The sequence below is a fragment of the Anomaloglossus baeobatrachus genome, chromosome 2 (assembly GCF_048569485.1).
Source record: "Anomaloglossus baeobatrachus isolate aAnoBae1 chromosome 2, aAnoBae1.hap1, whole genome shotgun sequence".
Classification (NCBI taxonomy): Eukaryota; Metazoa; Chordata; class Amphibia; order Anura; family Aromobatidae; genus Anomaloglossus; species Anomaloglossus baeobatrachus.
Window position 1 is genome coordinate 151386373 of NC_134354.1, and position 17217 is coordinate 151403589.

The window sequence follows — 17217 nt, forward strand, 5'->3', positions numbered from 1 at the left end:
GGTTTGTCATATCGTACCTCCGTACAGGCGGCCGTTAGATCCGTGGGATCTAAACAAGGTCCTTGTTGCTCTCCAGAAGCCGCCCTTCGAGCCTCTGAGGGAGGTGTCACTTTCTCGACTCTCACAGAAAGTGGCCTTTCTGGTGGCGGTCACGTCTCTTCGGAGAGTGTCCGAACTAGCAGCGCTGTCATCCAAGGCTCCTTTCCTGGTGTTCCACCAGGACAAGTAGTGCTGCGCCCCATTCAGGAGTTTCTCCCTAAGGTGGTATCCTCTTTTCATCTTAATCAGGATATCTCCTTGCCTTCCTTTTATCCGCATGCAGTTCATCGGTATGAAAAGGATTTACATTTGTTGGATCTGGTGAGAGCACTCAGAATCTACATTTCCCGCACGGCGCCCCTGCGCCGCTCGGATGCACTCTTTGTCCTTGTCGCTGGTAAGCGCAAAGGGTCGCAGGCTTCCAAAGCCACCCTGGCTCGATGGATCAAAGAACCAATTCTTGAAGCCTACCGTTCTGCTGGGCTTCCGGTTCCATCAGGGCTGAAGGCCCATTCTACCAGAGCCGTGGGTGCGTCCTGGGCATTACGACACCAGGCTACGGCTCAACAGGTGTGCCAGGCAGCTACCTGGTCGAGTCTGCACACTTTCACCAAACATTATCAGGTGCATACCTATGCTTCGGCGGACGCCAGCCTAGGTAGAAGAGTCCTGCAGGCGGCAGTTGCCTCCCCGTAGGGGAGGGCTGTCTTTGCAGCTCTAACATGAGGTATTTCTTTACCCACCCAGGGACAGCTTTTGGACGTCCCAATCGTCTGGGTCTCCCAATGGAGCGCCGAAGAAGAAGGGAATTTTGTTACTTACCGTAAATTCCTTTTCTTCTAGCTCCTATTGGGAGACCCAGCACCCGCCCTGTTGTCCTTCGGGATTTTTGGTTGTTTTTCGGGTACACATGTTGTTCATGTTGAATGGTTTTCAGTTCTCCGACGTTACTTCGGAGTGAATTTGTTTAAACCAGTTATTGGCTTTCCTCCTTCTTGCTTTTGCACTAAAACTGGTGAGCCAGTGATCCCACTGGGGGTGTATAGCCAGAAGGGGAGGGGCCTTACACTTTTTAGTGTAATTGCTTTGTGTGGCCTCCGGAGGCAGTGCTATACACCCAATCGTCTGGGTCTCCCAATAGGAGCTAGAAGAAAAGGAATTTACGGTAAGTAACAAAATTCCCTTCTTTGCTTTGTGTTGAAGGAGGCAGACACATTCACGCAAGCTCCACATTTTAGTCAGCAGCAGCTGCAGACTTTATCGGATGGAAGAAAAGAGGGCCCCTAACAGGGCTCCCGGCATGCTCCCTTCTCACCCCACTCTGGTCGGCGGTGCTGTTAAGGTCGAGGTACCCATTGCGGGTACAGAGGCTGGAGCCACATGCCGTTATCCTTCCCCATCCCTTAGGGGCTCTGGGTGAAGTGGGATCCTAACCGGTCACCATACACTGGGACCGGGCTCCCTCCGCAGCCCCTGGGGGAATCTGACGGACAGGAGCCGGGTATCATCAGGGACAGGCCCTGCTACTCTGAGGTACTCTGTGTCCCCTTGGGGACGGCGCATAGAGCGCCTGTGTAACGGACGCTGCAGCAGCTGCTGGGTGTTTTGTCACCGGGACTACCGCGCCGACCGCGCTTGTTTCCCGGCCACGTTACTAACTTTAGTCCCCGGCTTTTGCGGCCTAGTACCGCATACTCCCGCCCCCGGGCCTGCCAGTCAGGGGTAAGGGCGGGACACTGTACTGGACGTCAGCGGTGAGGGCTGGAGCATACTTAGGTATCCTCCTCCCCCCTCACTGAGCACTGCGGGGCACCAGATTCCCGCACTTTCTGAGGCACGCCCACGGCTCCCTCCTCCTCTCAGAACTCCGGCAGCCATTGCTATCAGCACTTCTGCCGGTGGAGAACTTCAGGACCGAGCTCCACTGCTCTGGGAGGCCCAGGCAGGGAATCTGGTGGACACACAACCGCTGAGGGCGGTCGGTAAGCCGCACCTGTTACTAGGTGCTGGGCCCCCCTGGGTGCCGAAGTGTATATATATATCCTTATATTGTATACATTTACTCTGTTCGGCCGCATTAATTGCTTTTGGCTATATACCCTCACTGTTTGCTCTAAGAGGAGACAACAGCATGTCGTCCGCAAAAAGCAAGGGTGCCAAGGCACAGGCTTATTTTGCAACCTGTACCTCTTGTGCGGCTATGTTACCTGCAGGTTCCACCTACCCTCATTGTGTGCAATGCTCGGCCCCTGTGACACTCACTCAGCCGGAGCCTCAGCCACTGGTGGGACCCTCGGCCCAGGTAGAACCACCGGCTACCACTGTCCAGGTGGCAGGGACAGAGTTTGCAGTGTTGGCTGACAAACTTTGAGTCACTTTCTCAATCCATGGCTCAGTCTATGGATAGATGGTCTGCTAAGATACTTGAAGCTTTGCAGCACAGACCGGTAACACAGGCCCCGGGCACTGTTGAATCATTGCCCCCAGGCCCCCCTCGGTCGGAGCAGCAAAGTGCTCCTGAGGTGACTCCTAGATCCCACGGTGAGGACTCCGACACGGACCGCAGTCCCAGACCGGCTAAGCGGGCTCGCTGGGAGCTTCCCTCGACTTCATCACACTGCTCAGGGTCTCAGCATGAGGACTCTCTGGAGGATGAAGCGGATGTGGCAGATCAGGGCTCTGAACCTGACGCTGCTCTCAATCTTGATACACCTGAAGGGGACGCCATAGTAAATGACCTTATAGCGTCCATCAACCAGGTGCTAGAACTTTCTCCTCCAGCTCCTCCGATTGAGGAGTCAGCTTCTCAGCAGGAGAAATTCCAATTTCGTTTTCCCAAACGTACACGGAGTGCGTTTTTCGATCACTCCAACTTCAGAGATACAGTCCAGAAACACCGAGCTTTTCCGGACAAGCGCTTTACTAAGCGCCTTAATGACACACGTTACCCCTTCCCCACTGACGTAGTTAAGGGTTGGGCTCAGTGTCCCAAGGTGGATCCTCCAGTCTCTAGACTGGCGGCTAGATCCATAGTAGCAGTGGCAGATGGTTCATCGCTCAAGGATGCCACTGACAGGCAAATAGAGCTCCTGATGAAATCCATCTATGAAGCCATAGGCGCGTCTTTTGCTCCGGCATTCGCAGCCGTATGGGCACTCCAAGCTATCTCAGCTTGTCTGTCTGAGATTAATGCAGTCACACGTGCCTCTACTCCGCAGGTTGTGTCTTTAACCTCTCAGGCGTCGGCTTTTTCGTCCTACGCCATGAACGCCGTCCTGGACTCGGCGAGCCGTACAGCGGTAGCATCCGCCAATTCGGTGGCAGTCCGCAGGGCCATGTGGCTACGCGAATGGAAGGCAGACTCTGCTTCCAAGAAGTTCTTAACCGGTTTGCCATTTTCTGGCGACCGTCTGTTTGGCGAGCAATTGGATGAAATCATTAAACAATCCAAGGGAAAGGACTCGTCCTTACCCCAGTCCAAACCAAACAGACCTCAGCAACGGAAGATACAACCGAGGTTTCGGTCCTTTCGGCCCTCAGCCAGGTCTCAATTCTCCACGTCCAACAGGCCACAGAAGGGCCAGAGGAACTCTGATTCATGGCGGTCTAAGTCACGTCCTAAAAAGACCGCCGGAGGAACCGCCCCCAAGGCGGCCTCCTCATGACTTTCGGCCTCCCCAAACCGCATCCTCGGTCGGTGGCAGGCTCTCCCGCTTTTGCGACGCCTGGTTGCCACATGTCCAAGACCGATGGGTGAGAGACATTTTGTCTCACGGTTACAGGATAGAGCTCAGCTCTCGTCCTCCGACTCGTTTCTTCAGAACATCTCCGCCCCCCGAGCGAGCCGATGCTCTTTTTCAGGCGGTGAGCACTCTGAAGGCAGAAGGAGTTGTGATCCCCGTTCCCCTTCAGGAACGTGGTCGCGGTTTTTACTCCAACTTGTTTGTGGTGCCAAAAAAGGACGGATCATTCCGTCCCGTTCTGGACCTCAAACTGCTCAACAGACACGTGAAAACCAGACTGTTCCGAATGGAATCTCTCCGCTCCGTCATCGCCTCGATGTCCCAAGGAGACTTCCTAGCATCAATCGACATCAGGGATGCTTATCTCCACGTGCCGATTGCACCAGAGCATCAGCGCTTCCTGCGTTTCGCCATCGGAGACGAACACCTTCAGTTCGTGGCACTGCCTTTCGGCCTGGCGACAGCCCCACGGGGATTCACCAAGGTCATGGCAACAGTGGTGGCAGTCCTACACTCTCAGGGACACTCGGTGATCCCTTACTTAGACGATCTTCTAGTCAGGGCACCCTCCCGGGTGGCATGCCAGCACAGCCTGAACACTGGTCTGGAGACTCTCCAGAGGTTCGGGTGGATCATCAATTTCCCAAAGTCAAAATTGACACCGACCCAATCGCTAACTTACCTCGGGATGGAGTTTCATACTCTCTCAGCGATAGTGAAGCTCCCGCTGGACAAACAGCGTTCACTACAGACAGGGGTGCAATCTCTCCTTCGAGCCCAGTCACACCCCTTGAGGCGCCTCATGCACTTCCTAGGGAAGATGGTGGCAGCAATGGAGGCAGTTCCATTTGCGCAGTTTCATCTGCGTCCACTCCAATGGGACATTCTCCGCAAATGGGACAGGAGGTCGACGTCCCTCGACAGGAACGTCTCCCTTTCTCGGGTAGCCAAAGCCTCTCTTCAGTGGTGGCTTCTTCCCACTTCTCTGTCGAAAGGAAAATCCTTCCTGCCCCCATCCTGGGCTGTGGTCACGACGGACGCGAGTCTGTCAGGGTGGGGAGCGGTCTTCCTCCACCACAGGGCTCAGGGTACCTGGACTCAGCCAGAGTCCTCCCTTCAGATCAATGTTCTGGAGATAAGGGCAGTGTATCTAGCCCTAAAGGCGTTCAAGCCGTGGCTGGAAGGCAGGCAGATCCGAATTCAGTCGGACAACGCCACGGCGGTGGCGTACATCAACCACCAAGGCGGCACACGCAGTCGTCAAGCCTTCCAAGAAGTTCGGCGGATTCTGCTGTGGGTGGAAGCCACAGCCTCCACCATCTCCGCAGTTCACATCCCGGGCGTAGAAAACTGGGAAGCAGACTTTCTCAGTCGCCAGGGCATGGACGCAGGGGAATGGTCTCTTCACCCGGACGTGTTTCAAGAGATCTGTTGCCGCTGGGGAATGCCGGACGTCGACCTAATGGCGTCCCGGCACAACAACAAGGTCCCGGCATTCATGGCACGGTCTCAAGATCACAGAGCTCTGGCGGCAGACGCATTAGTTCAGGATTGGTCGCAGTTTCGACTGCCTTATGTATTTCCTCCTCTGGCACTGCTGCCCAGAGTGTTACGCAAGATCAGGTCCGACTGCCGCCGCGCCATCCTCATCGCCCCAGACTGGCCGAGGAGGTCGTGGTACCCGGATCTGTGGCATCTCACGGTGGGTCAACCGTGGGCACTACCAGACCGACCAGACTTGCTGTCTCAAGGGCCATTTTTTCATCTGAATTCTGCGGCCCTCAACCTGACTGTGTGGCCATTGAGTCCTGGATCCTAGCGTCTTCAGGGTTATCCCAAGAGGTCATTGCCACTATGAGACAGGCCAGGAAACCAACGTCCGCCAAGATCTACCACAGGACGTGGAGGATCTTCTTATCCTGGTGCTCTGATCAGGGTTTTACTCCCTGGCCGTTTGCCTTGCCCACTTTTCTGTCCTTCCTTCAATCCGGAATGGAAAAGGGTTTGTCTCTCGGCTCTCTCAAGGGACAAGTATCGGCGCTTTCCGTGTTTTTTCAAAAGCGTCTAGCCAGGCTTCCGCAGGTACGCACGTTCCTGCAGGGGGTTTGCCACATAGTCCGTCCTTACAAGCGTCCGCTAGAACCCTGGGATCTTAACAGGGTGCTAACGGCTCTGCAGAAATCACCTTTCGAGCCGATGAGGGATGTTTCTCTTTCACGCCTTTCGCAGAAGGTGGTCTTCCTAGTGGCAGTCACATCACTTCGGAGAGTGTCTGAGCTAGCTGCGCTGTCATGCAAAGCCCCCTTCCTGGTGTTTCACCAGGATAAGGTGGTTCTGCGTCCGGTCCCCGAATTTCTCCCTAAGGTGGTATCCCCTTTTCATCTCAATCAGGATATCTCCTTACCTTCTTTTTGTCCTAATCCAGTTCACCAATGTGAAAAGGATTTGCACTTGTTAGATCTTGTGAGAGCACTCAGACTCTACATTTCTCGTACGGCGCCCCTGCGCCGTTCTGATGCGCTCTTTGTCCTTGTCGCTGGCCAGCGTAAAGGGTCGCAGGCTTCCAAGTCAACCTTGGCTCGGTGGATCAAGGAACCGATTCTTGAAGCCTACCGTTCTTCTGGGCTTCCGGTCCCTTCAGGGCTGAAAGCCCATTCTACCAGAGCCGTGGGGGCGTCCTGGGCATTGCGGCACCAGGCTACGGCTCAGCAGGTGTGTCAGGCGGCTACCTGGTCGAGTCTGCACACTTTCACGAAACACTATCAGGTGCATGCCTATGCTTCGGCAGATGCCAGCCTAGGTAGGCGAGTCCTTCAGGCGGCGGTTGCCCACCTGTAAGAGGGGGCCGTTTTACGGCTCTTTTTATCGAGGTATTCTTTTACCCACCCAGGGACTGCTTTTGGACGTCCCAATTGTCTGGGTCTCCCAATGGAGCGACAAAGAAGAAGGGAATTTTGTTTACTTACCGTAAATTCCTTTTCTTCTAGCTCCTATTGGGAGACCCAGCACCCGCCCCTGTTCCCTTCGGGCTGTTGTTCTTTTGTGTACACATGTTGTTCATGTTGAATTGTTCTTTTGGTTCATGGTTCAGTTCTCCGAACATCCTTCGGATTGAATTTACCTTAGACCAATTTATAAGTTTCCTCCTTCCTGCTTTGGCACCAAAACTGATGGGCCCGTGATGCACGGGAGGGTGTATAGGCAGAGGGGAGGGGTTAAACTTTTTAAAGTGTAATACTTTGTGTGGCCTCCGGAGGCAGAAGCTATACACCCAATTGTCTGGGTCTCCCAATAGGAGCTAGAAGAAAAGGAATTTACGGTAAGTAAACAAAATTCCCTTCTTTTCGGACTAGAATACTCAGTGGACCATAAGACACACCCTGGTTTTAGAGGAGGAAGAAACAGATTTTTGTGTACTCACCGTAAAATCGTTTTCTCTGACGCCTCATTGGGGGACACAGGACCATGGGACGTCCTAAAGCAGTCCATGGGTGGAAAACATAAAAGAAGACAGCACAACCCAAGGACTAGGAACCAGTCTCAGACAGCCTGGAGCGCCTGCTGAGAGAGGTGCTCTACTGCCGTTTGCAGAATTTTCTTACCCAGATTTGCCTCAGCTGAAAACTGGGTATGGACTCTGTAATGCTTTGAAAAAGTATGTAGGCTAGACCAGGTCGCAGCCTTACACACCTGTTCCACTGAAGCCTGATGCCGAATGGCCCACGAAGCGCCAACTGCTCGCGTGGAATGAGCCTGCAGCCCACTAGGAATGGGCTTGAGTTGCAAGCGGTAGACTTCCTGGATCGCAGAGCGAATCCAGTGAGCCAGAGTTGCCTTTGAAGCTGCCTGTCCCTTCTTAGGCCCCTCAGGAATGACGAACAAAGAGTCCGTTTTCCTAAAGGGGGCTGTCCTGGATATGTAATATCAGAGCTCTGACGAGGTCTAACGAATGCAGAGACCTTTCCACCCTATGAACTGGGTGTGGACAAAAGGAAGGCAGAACAATGTCCTCGTTCAAATGAAACGGGGTAGGAACCTTTGGAAGAAAATCCGGAAGGGGGCGCAGAACCACCTTGTCCTGGTGAAAGATCAGAAAAGGCTCGCGGGAAGAGTGCTGCCAGCTCCGAAACCCGTCTGATGGACGTAATTGCCACCAGGAATGTTACCTTCTAGGACAGAAGAGCAAGGGAGGATTCCTTGAGAGGTTCAAAGGGAGACCTCTGGAGACCGTCCAGAACGAGATTGAGGTCCCATGGGTCCAGCGGCAGTTTGTACGGGGGAACTAGATGGGAAACGCCTTGGAGAAAGGTCTTGACTTGCGGTTTTTGAGCCAAGCGGCATTGGTAGAAGATTGAGAGCGCTGAGACCTGCCCTTTAAGGGAACTGAGAGCCAACCCCGCTTGCAAGCCAGACTGCAGAAAGTCGAGAATTTTTCGGGATGGCCAGAGGCATAGGGTGGATGTTAGTTTCCCTGCACCATGAAAAGAAGATTTTCCACGTAAGGTGGTAAATGCGGGATGGAGCAGGCTTTCGGGCGCTGATCATGGTGGCAATAACCGTGGGGGAGAATCCCGCTCTTGTTAATACCCAGGTCTCAATGGCCATGCCGTCAGCTTCAGGGCTCTGGAATTCTGATTGGAAATGGGCCTTTGGGTCAGCAAGTCTGGGATGTCCGCAAGGCGCCACGGTGCGTCTGTGACCATTTGTACTAATTCGGCTTACCAGGCACGCCTGGGCCAGTCCGGTGCTATCAGTATCACCGGGACTCCCTCTGCCTTGATCTTCCTGATTACCCGCGGCAGCAGGGGTAGAGGTGGAAATGTGTAAGGCAGGCGGAAGGGGTGCCAGGAGCAGACTAGAGCATCCGCGCCGATGGACTGCGGGTCGCGTGACCTGGCTATGAACGCGGGTACCTTTGCATTCAACCTTGAGGCCATTAGATCCGCGTCTGGTGTGCCCCAGCGAGTGCAGATGTGTAGAAACACTTCTAGGTGGAGAGACCATTCTCCAGCGGCCAGGCCTTGGCGACTTAGAAAATCTGCTGCCCAGTTCTCTACCCCCGGTATGTGTACCGCTGATATCACTGACCCCGTTGATTTGGCCCAGCTGAGGATCTTGTGGGCCTCGAGAAGCCGCTTTACTGCGTGTACCCCCCTGCCGATTGATATAGGCTACAGCTGTCGCATTGTCCGATTGGACTCGAATCTGACAACCCGCTAGCAGAGAGCAGAACGCCCTGAGTGCGAGGAAGATCGCGCGGATTTCCAGGATGTTTATGGGTAGGGAAGACTCCTGGGGCGTCCAACGTCCTTGAGCAGTGTGGTGCCGGTACACTGCTCCCCAGCCTAGGAGGCTTGCGTCCGTGGTCAGGACCAGCCAGTTCACTGGGAGAAAAGATCTCCCCTTCAATAGGAATGAGGACCGAAGCCACCAGCGGAGTGCATACCTGACTGAAGGCGTCAGGTAAAGATGTTTGTCCAGGGAGAAGGGGCTCTTGTCCCAGGCAGCTAGAAGGGCTAGCTGCAGTGGGCGGAGGTGCAGTTGAGCAAAAGGTACTGCCTCCATAGCCGCCACCATCCTGCCGAGCACCTTCATGCTGAATCGAATGGAGCGAGAAGGAGGACGTAGAAGGCAGCGTACCGCTTGTCAAAGAGTGATCGCCTTGTCCTGAGGGAGATAGATCAAGCCCCGACAGGTGTCCAGGGACATGCCCAGGAAGGTGATGGATCGTGCTGGGACCGGGGATGATTTGTCTAGATTCAGTAGCCACCCTAAGCGGTATAGGGTGTCCACGGTGATCTGTACGCTGTTTGAGCAGTCGCGGAAGGAGGGGGCCTTTATGAGGAGGTCGTCCAAGTAAGGGAGAACGAGGACTCCCCTGGCGTGAAGGACGCTCATGGCGGCCGGCATGACTTTGGTGAAGACCGTTGGTGCGGTGGCAAGGCCGAAGGGTAGGGCTACGAATTGAAAATGGGAGTCCTGAACTGCGAAGCGGAGGAACTTTTGGTGATCTGGGGCGATGGGTATGTGCAGGTATGCGTCCTTGATATCTATGGAGGCGAGGAATTCCCCTTCGACCATGGATGCAATAATGGACCTTAGGGACTCCATTCTGAATCTCCGTACGTGCCCATGTTTGTTCAGGTGTTTGAGGTCCAGGATGGGTCAAACTGACCCATCCTTTTTGGGGTCCACAAAGAGGTTGGAATAAAAACCCCCGAACTTCTCGTAGTCTGGGACAGGTATTATCACTCCTGCTGTTTGGAGCGAGTAGATTGCTGAGAAAAAGGCCTCACGTCGTTTTCAAGTCTTTGGGGGGTTTGAGAGAAGGAACCGACTCAGGGGTCTGGTCCAAAATTCTATGTGGTAATCGGAAGACACAAGGTCTTCCACCCATTTGTCATCTGAGGCGGCAGCCCAGATGTGTTGAAAGAGCCTCAGTCGACCTCCTACAATGAGTGTGTCTTCCGGGGCGCCAAAGGAGTCATGAGGGGGGAAAACATCGTGGACGAGTCTCCCTAGTCCTGGACTGTTTCGGTCTAGGCTGCCGTGACGAAGTGGGTTTCGGGGAGAGCTGAGGTCGGTCGTTCCCTGCGTAGTCCGCGGCTAGTGGAGGGGGCAGAGCGGGATGTCGACCAACCAAATGAGTTCTGAAAGGAGCGGAACGAGGACTGTGAACGTCTGGTGAAGGTCGTCCTGGGCTTCAGCTGGGGAAGTGAGGTACTTTTTCCTCCCGTGGCGTCAGAAATGAGCTTGTCCAGACGTTCACCAAACAATTGGTCTGGAAAAAAGGGAAGGCCCGTGAGAGACTTCTTGGAAGCAGAGTCCGCTCGCCATTGTTTGAGCCAGAGAGCTCTACGGATGGCTATGGTATTTGAGGCGGCAAAAGCTGCGCAGGTAGCAGCATCAATGGAGGCCTGCATGAGGTACTCCGCCGCAGCGGCAATTTGAGCTGTTACCCCTTGATGGTATGAGTAAACTGTGATTCCTCAAGTGAAGCGTTAAGGGATTCTGCCCAGAGCGAGATCGCCTTTGCGACCCACACAGAGGCAAAGGAGGGCGAGAGGGATGAACCCGCAGCCTCAAAGGCAGAGCGGGCGAGGTGCTCCACCTGTCTGTCTGTCGGGTCGTTGATGGAAGAACCATCGGGTAAAGACAGGAGCGTTTTTGTGGCAAGGCGAGAGACCGGGGGGGTCAACCGAGGACGGATCGGCCCAGCCCTTAGGGGCAGGTGAGGCGAAAGGGTACCGGGACTCCATGAGTTTACGGTTACCGAAGCGCCTGTTAGGCTTCTCCCTTTGCTTTGTGAGGATATCCTGAAACTCTGGGTGATCAGCGAAAACCTTTTGGGGTTTCTTTGCCCTTTTAAAGGAGACCACATGGTCAGTGATAGTGGATGCGGGATCCTCCACATGCAGAGTTTGGTTGATTGCTGCTATAAGGGAGTCTATTGCAGTTTGATCATCTTGAGAGGGTGAAACCAAGGAATCATCCTGGTACAAACAGCATTCTCCCTCCTCCAGCTCTTCAGAAGCCGTGGAGCGTGTGGGAAAGCCTGCCCTGTGTGCTCCCGAGGGAGAGCCATGGGGGCCATGAGAGAGTGCTGGAGACACCCGGACGTGTGCTCTTTTCCTGATCCCTGCAACCGGTGAAGTATGGGCCCAGATTACCTCAGAAGAATCCTCCATAGGGGTATCCTCAGGCTGCGTTCTGTCCAGGGGCCCAGAAGGGTGTGGAGGACGACATTGCATAGCCAGCACCAGGTTCTGTAACAGTTTTTTCATGAATTGGGACAGAAACTGTGCCCATTACGGTGGGCTGATGGTTGCGGCGGTGGTGGCGGGGGGGTCTTGGTGGGCTATAGGGGCACAGGACTCACAGAGAGAAGAGGTGTGTTTACGTGGTAGCTCAGCGTGACAGGTAGTGCAGGCTGAATAATAGACTATGTGAGCCTTAGCACTCTTAGTACCCTTAGAGTTCTGCATGTTCCTAATAGGAGTATGCCAGGAGGGGGAGCAATGATATGCAGAGCTACAAGTGAAGCAGTGGGAAGCAAGGATTGTATTTGCTTCAGTGTGCCTCACCAGAATCAGCCGATGGCCCTGCGTCCTCAGGAAAAAGTCTCTGTGGAGGAGGGGGGAGGGGGGGGGGGCTTATCGCGGCCCGCGGGGGTCGGGGCTTAGCGCTAAAAGAGCGCCAAGAAGAAGTCCAGTAAAAAAACGGCGGGAAGGGAGCCTCTGTGACAGTTTTTCTCCCTTTCCCTCCAGTCAGCACACAGCTACCAGTAGATTATCTCTGCAGGATTCCCTGCAATCAACAAGGTACTTTCCCCTCCTCCAGCCAGCACGCAGCTATGGTGGCAATAAAGACTGTAAATTCAGCAGTCCTGGGAGCCTTCCTTGCACCGTCTTTCTCCCTTTTGTCTGGGAAACCAGTCAGGAGGGATCTCCCCTTAACACTGCCTCAGTCCAGGCAATGGAAATAGCAGAGTCAGCCTGCTGTGTCCGGCCACACAGGTGCAATGTATCAACTCCGAGCCTGCAAAGAGGGGCTGAGGAATTTTGCCTCTGCCCTGGGCTCTGGAAAATCGGTGTCTGTGGGACCCGTCGTCCAGTAAAAGGCAGCCCAGGATCCAGCGTCGCAGGAGAGGGTATGTGGAGGCAACACTCCGCGTTCCCGCCCGTTGATGGTATTGGGAGATCGGTCCCTAAGGGAAACCGTCGCCCTTAAAAAATAAAACCTTGAAAGGATGTGCCTCCTACAGACACTAAGCTAAAACTGAGGTTGCCTGGCCCGGCCAGGGGGTGTATACTGCAGATGAGGAGCTAATGCTTTTTGCATCTTAGTGTCCTCCTATGGATAGGCAGCATAACACCCATGGTCCTGTGTCCCCCAATGAGGCGTCAGAGAAATAGAAAAATAAAAGTTTAAGCAAAAAATATGGTCATGTCACACTTATGGGGCGAGGATCTGCTGCTGACACTGTTATGGGGGGTAATGTCCCCAAATTCTCTACTAAGGTACCCCATCTTGGTAATGATCCTCCTGCCTTGTATATGATCCCCATCCTTGTATATATGTACCCCATCCTGGTATATATTTCCATCCTGCTATATACTGCCATCATGGTATAGCCCCCACCCTCTACATAGCGCCATCCTGGTGTATGCCCTTATCCTGCTATATACCGCCATCCTGGTATATGCCCTCATCCTGCTATATACCCCCATCCTGCTATATACCCCCATCCATTCTGCTATATACCCCCATCCATCCTGCTATATACCCCCATCCATCCTGCTATATACCCCCATCCATCCTGCTATATACCCCCATCCATCCTGATATATACCCCCATCTATCCTGCTATATGGCCCGCATCCTGCGGCACACAAAAAAAAAAATGTTTATACTCACCTTTCCTCGCTCCATGCAGCATCCCTCCTCCTCCTGTCAGTGCCCGAAGCAGCGCCGCTGACCTGTGTGGAGCTGTCACCGTTGTCTGCAGCATCACTCGTCCTCTTGTCTGCCTGTCAGCTGACCTGTATGGAGACTAGCGGTGCGCACAGCGATGACGTCATCCCTGTGCTCACTGCTCTCTATACAGATCAGCTGGCCGGCAGACAGGAGGACATCGTGGTGCTGCAGACAACGGTGACAGGTGAATATACTGATTCTCTGCCCCTCGCGCTGATGATGATGCGTGGGGGGCAGTGAATACAGCCGCACATGATCACTCCAGGCTGTAGTTGCCAGGGGTGATCACACCGGCCGGCTGTTAATTATGCGCTCACCCCACCCATCTGTCAGTGCCGGCTTCAGCGATGAGGGATGATGGGCGGGAGGATGGGCGTGCATATGAAATGAGCGGGCCCACGTGGTCACGGCAGGCAGCTACAGCCTGCGCATGCCACCAATGACTTGCTCCACCGCCGCACCCTCATTCCCTGCAGCCACATTCAGACTATAGGTCGCACCCCCCACTTTCCCCCAACATTTGGGGGGAAAAAAAGTGCGTCTTATAGTCTGAAAAAATACGGGGTGTGTGTGTGTGTGTGTGTGTGTGTGTGTAATATATATAGAGATATATATATATATATATATATATATATATATATATATATATATATATATCTCTATGTATGCATGGATAGATATACTCTGTGTGTGTGTGTGTGTTTACAATTACAATCACAAAATTTTGCACAGGCACTTCATGTGACTCAGGGGACGTCATAGACTATGTTTAGGCGGGAAAATTTAACCCCGCGCTTTAGTTACTCTCCAAAAATCCTGCCTCCATTAAACTGAATGGAGGGGGGAGCTATAGATTATTTATAGCAACTGTCAGTGGTTGCTATAGGAACAAAATAAACTGTTAGTATAAGAAGCTTATGTGTGAGGTAATAAGATGTCAGTGGGGAGACGGATAGAGAGAGAGAGAGAAAAAGACGCAGACAGACAGACTGGGAAAGAGACCGAGAGAAAGAGACAGCCTTGAAAAAGAGAGAGACAGACAGACACACACGTAGAGATAGAAACAGACAGACACAGAGATGGAGACAGACTGATACAAATACAGACAGAGAGAAACAGACAGACAGAGACACAGACAAGGAAAGAGAGAGACAAGACAGCAACATACATACAGAGACTGGGAGAGAGGCAGTTACTATCTCTGGCAACGCCCAGATACTACAGATAATATCTATATATATTATATTTACTATATTTTTGGCGGGAAAAATCGTAAAAGTAAATGTTTCACATCCTGCTGTACCCCTGCTTTTGTTTTCCACAAAAAGGCTGCAAAAACGTAAAGCATTTTTGCGCTCATTGATTTCTGTGGATGAAAAATGCTGCAGAAATGCTAAAAGAATTGACATGCAGCAGATTTGAAAAAAATGCAGCAGTTTTCCAAATCCGTCAAAAGTGAAATGAAATTTCTGAAATCTCACAGCTCTTGATGGTACTATAAAAAGCAGTTTTTCATTTGCATAAAAAATACAGCCAAAAAAGCACTGCAAATACAAATGTGAACATACCCTAAGGCAGAGATCTCAAACACTCGGCCCATGGGCCCCATGCGGTTCCTCAGGCTGCTTCTTGCAGCAGGCAGGTTGACTATCATGGCCAGTGTAGGGGCTGCAGCCACGGTCACCGCTTTATTTCATATGAACGTTTTGCTGGCGCTGCATACGCAGAGTCAAGCTCTCTGTGCACAACTATTCCTCCAATGGAAGCTGCTGGCGAATCAGAGGCAAGCAATTGAGGTGTATGACCTCAGCTGCTTGCCTCTGATTGGTGAAGAGCTGCACTGGAAACGTTGTGCAGAGAGAGCTTAACTCTGTGTCCGCAGCGCCGGTAAAACGTTCATCTGAAATTAAGTGCTGACAGTGGCTGCAGCCTTTGCACTGGCCGTGATAGTCAACGGGGGCACAGGCAGCAAGAAGCAGAGAAGAGGCAGCCGAGGGAACGGGGGACAGGTAACAATTTTTTTTTTTTTGTGTGCATGTGAAGAATGGCACAATAGGGGACCAGGATGGGACAGTACTACAATAAGAGGATCAGGAAAGGGCACATTACTACAAGAAGAGGACCTGCATGGGCACATTAGTAAAAAGGGACAATGATGGGACACATTACTACAGGATGAGGACATTACTTTAGGATGGGGTTAAGGCTGGGGACATTACTATAGGATGCGGACATTACTATAGAATGAGGGCAAGGATGGGCACATACCTATAGGATGGGGACAAGGATGTGTACATTACTACAAGATGGGGACAAGGATGGGCACATTACTACAGGATGGGGACAAGGATGGGCACATTACTACAGGATGGGGACAAGGATGGGCACATTACTACAGGATAGGGAACATTGCTAAAAGATGTTGGCCATAATTACTATATGGCGCCAATTGTAAAACTAGTAGTTACAAGAAATGGATAAAATGTAAAAGAAAAGTCAAAATAAGGCATGAAATTTTATTTTTACCAAAAATGTTTTTTTTTATATTTAAACAAAAAACGTGTGCATTTAAGGGGAAAATGTTCAAGAACAGTAATCTAAAGGCGTGTAAAAAAAAAAAAGATAGAGAGATATATCTTTATATATATATATATTATATGTGTGGTGCCAAATAATAAAAATGTCACTTTGCCCTGCAAAGAATGCGGCACCCCAGCTGAGATTGAGACCCCTGCCCTAAGGGTATGTAGCTGCTTTAAGTATTTGCTGCAGACATTTCTGTTGCGAATACTAAACTCTTGACAGGGAAAAATGCAATATAAAATACATGTGTTTTTCATAGTTTATTTTTCATGTGCTTCTGTTGCATGTTCCCCCAATTCATTAAAATAATTGGAAAAAAACAAAAGCAAAACGATATGAAGCAGCTTCAACTTTGCAGCAAGGCAAAAAATAAGCATCAGGTGCATGAGACTGATTTTCTTTCACTTTGGTGGCACTAAGAAATCCTTCAGGGTTTGCAACAAAACGGTGCAGAAAAAATCAACAAAAACGCAGCAAATACTTATATCTGCACATATTGTTTACAGCTGGTTCTCCCACTTTTCTACAGAACAGTGTAGATCTCTTTTGATAAGATTCCTGGCTGAGGTTGGGGCTGACTACATGAGGTTTTTACTACTTGGATTTATAGTAAATTGGTCAGATTGTTGCATCCAGTTTTAGTTCTATTTGTGGTTGTTTTCTATCTGCCCTAACAAACCTGAGGTTAGACAAATGATATTTGTTTGATCACCAACCCCTGAGGCAGCGCTATTAGGCTATGTGCGCACGTTATGTAGTGTCTATGCTGTAAAATCTGCAGCGATTTGGCAGTACATGTGCGCTTCAAATCGCTGCAGAAGCACTGCGTAATGGATGCGGTGTGTCTGCAGCATAGATGCCGTTTTCATGCGCTCGGGATGCTGCCTCTCCCATAGACAGAGAGGGAAAAGCATCCAAATAATACCAAATAAGTGAAGTTGCTTTTTTGAGCGCAGCGATTTCGATCAAAATTTCAGCATGCAAATCACTGCACTCTCAAACGCAACATGCGGATGGATTATGCACAATCTTCATAGATTGTGCTGGGGACTCAGGACGCATGCTTTTACGTGGCAGTGCAATATGCAGCATAAATGCATGAAATTACGCAACGTGCGCACATAGCCTTATCCCGCTCTAACATCTAGCTCTTAATAAATGAACAGGACAGTATTCTCTAATTCTGGCCATTATCTGCTTAGTTGTACTTGTCGGATTCCTGAATAAGTGCTAATATGGGAAACCCAATTGTAGCAGCTGGAAATGAGTCTTATTTTTCAACGAGGATCATTTCACATTTAATAGTTTTTATTGTGCCACGTATTACTGTGTATTGGCTGTTTTATGCTAAATGATGTATTCTGTATTTTTCTTA

The 17217-nt window shown here is 51.5% G+C and overlaps 1 protein-coding gene across 3 annotated transcripts in view; it reads left to right on the plus strand.

Moving 5' to 3' along the window:
• The window catches only part of POLA1 (DNA polymerase alpha 1, catalytic subunit), a 513667-nt gene that overhangs the window by 100121 nt on the left and 396329 nt on the right, over positions 1 to 17217 (plus strand). The gene's annotated exons all lie outside the window — the stretch shown is intronic.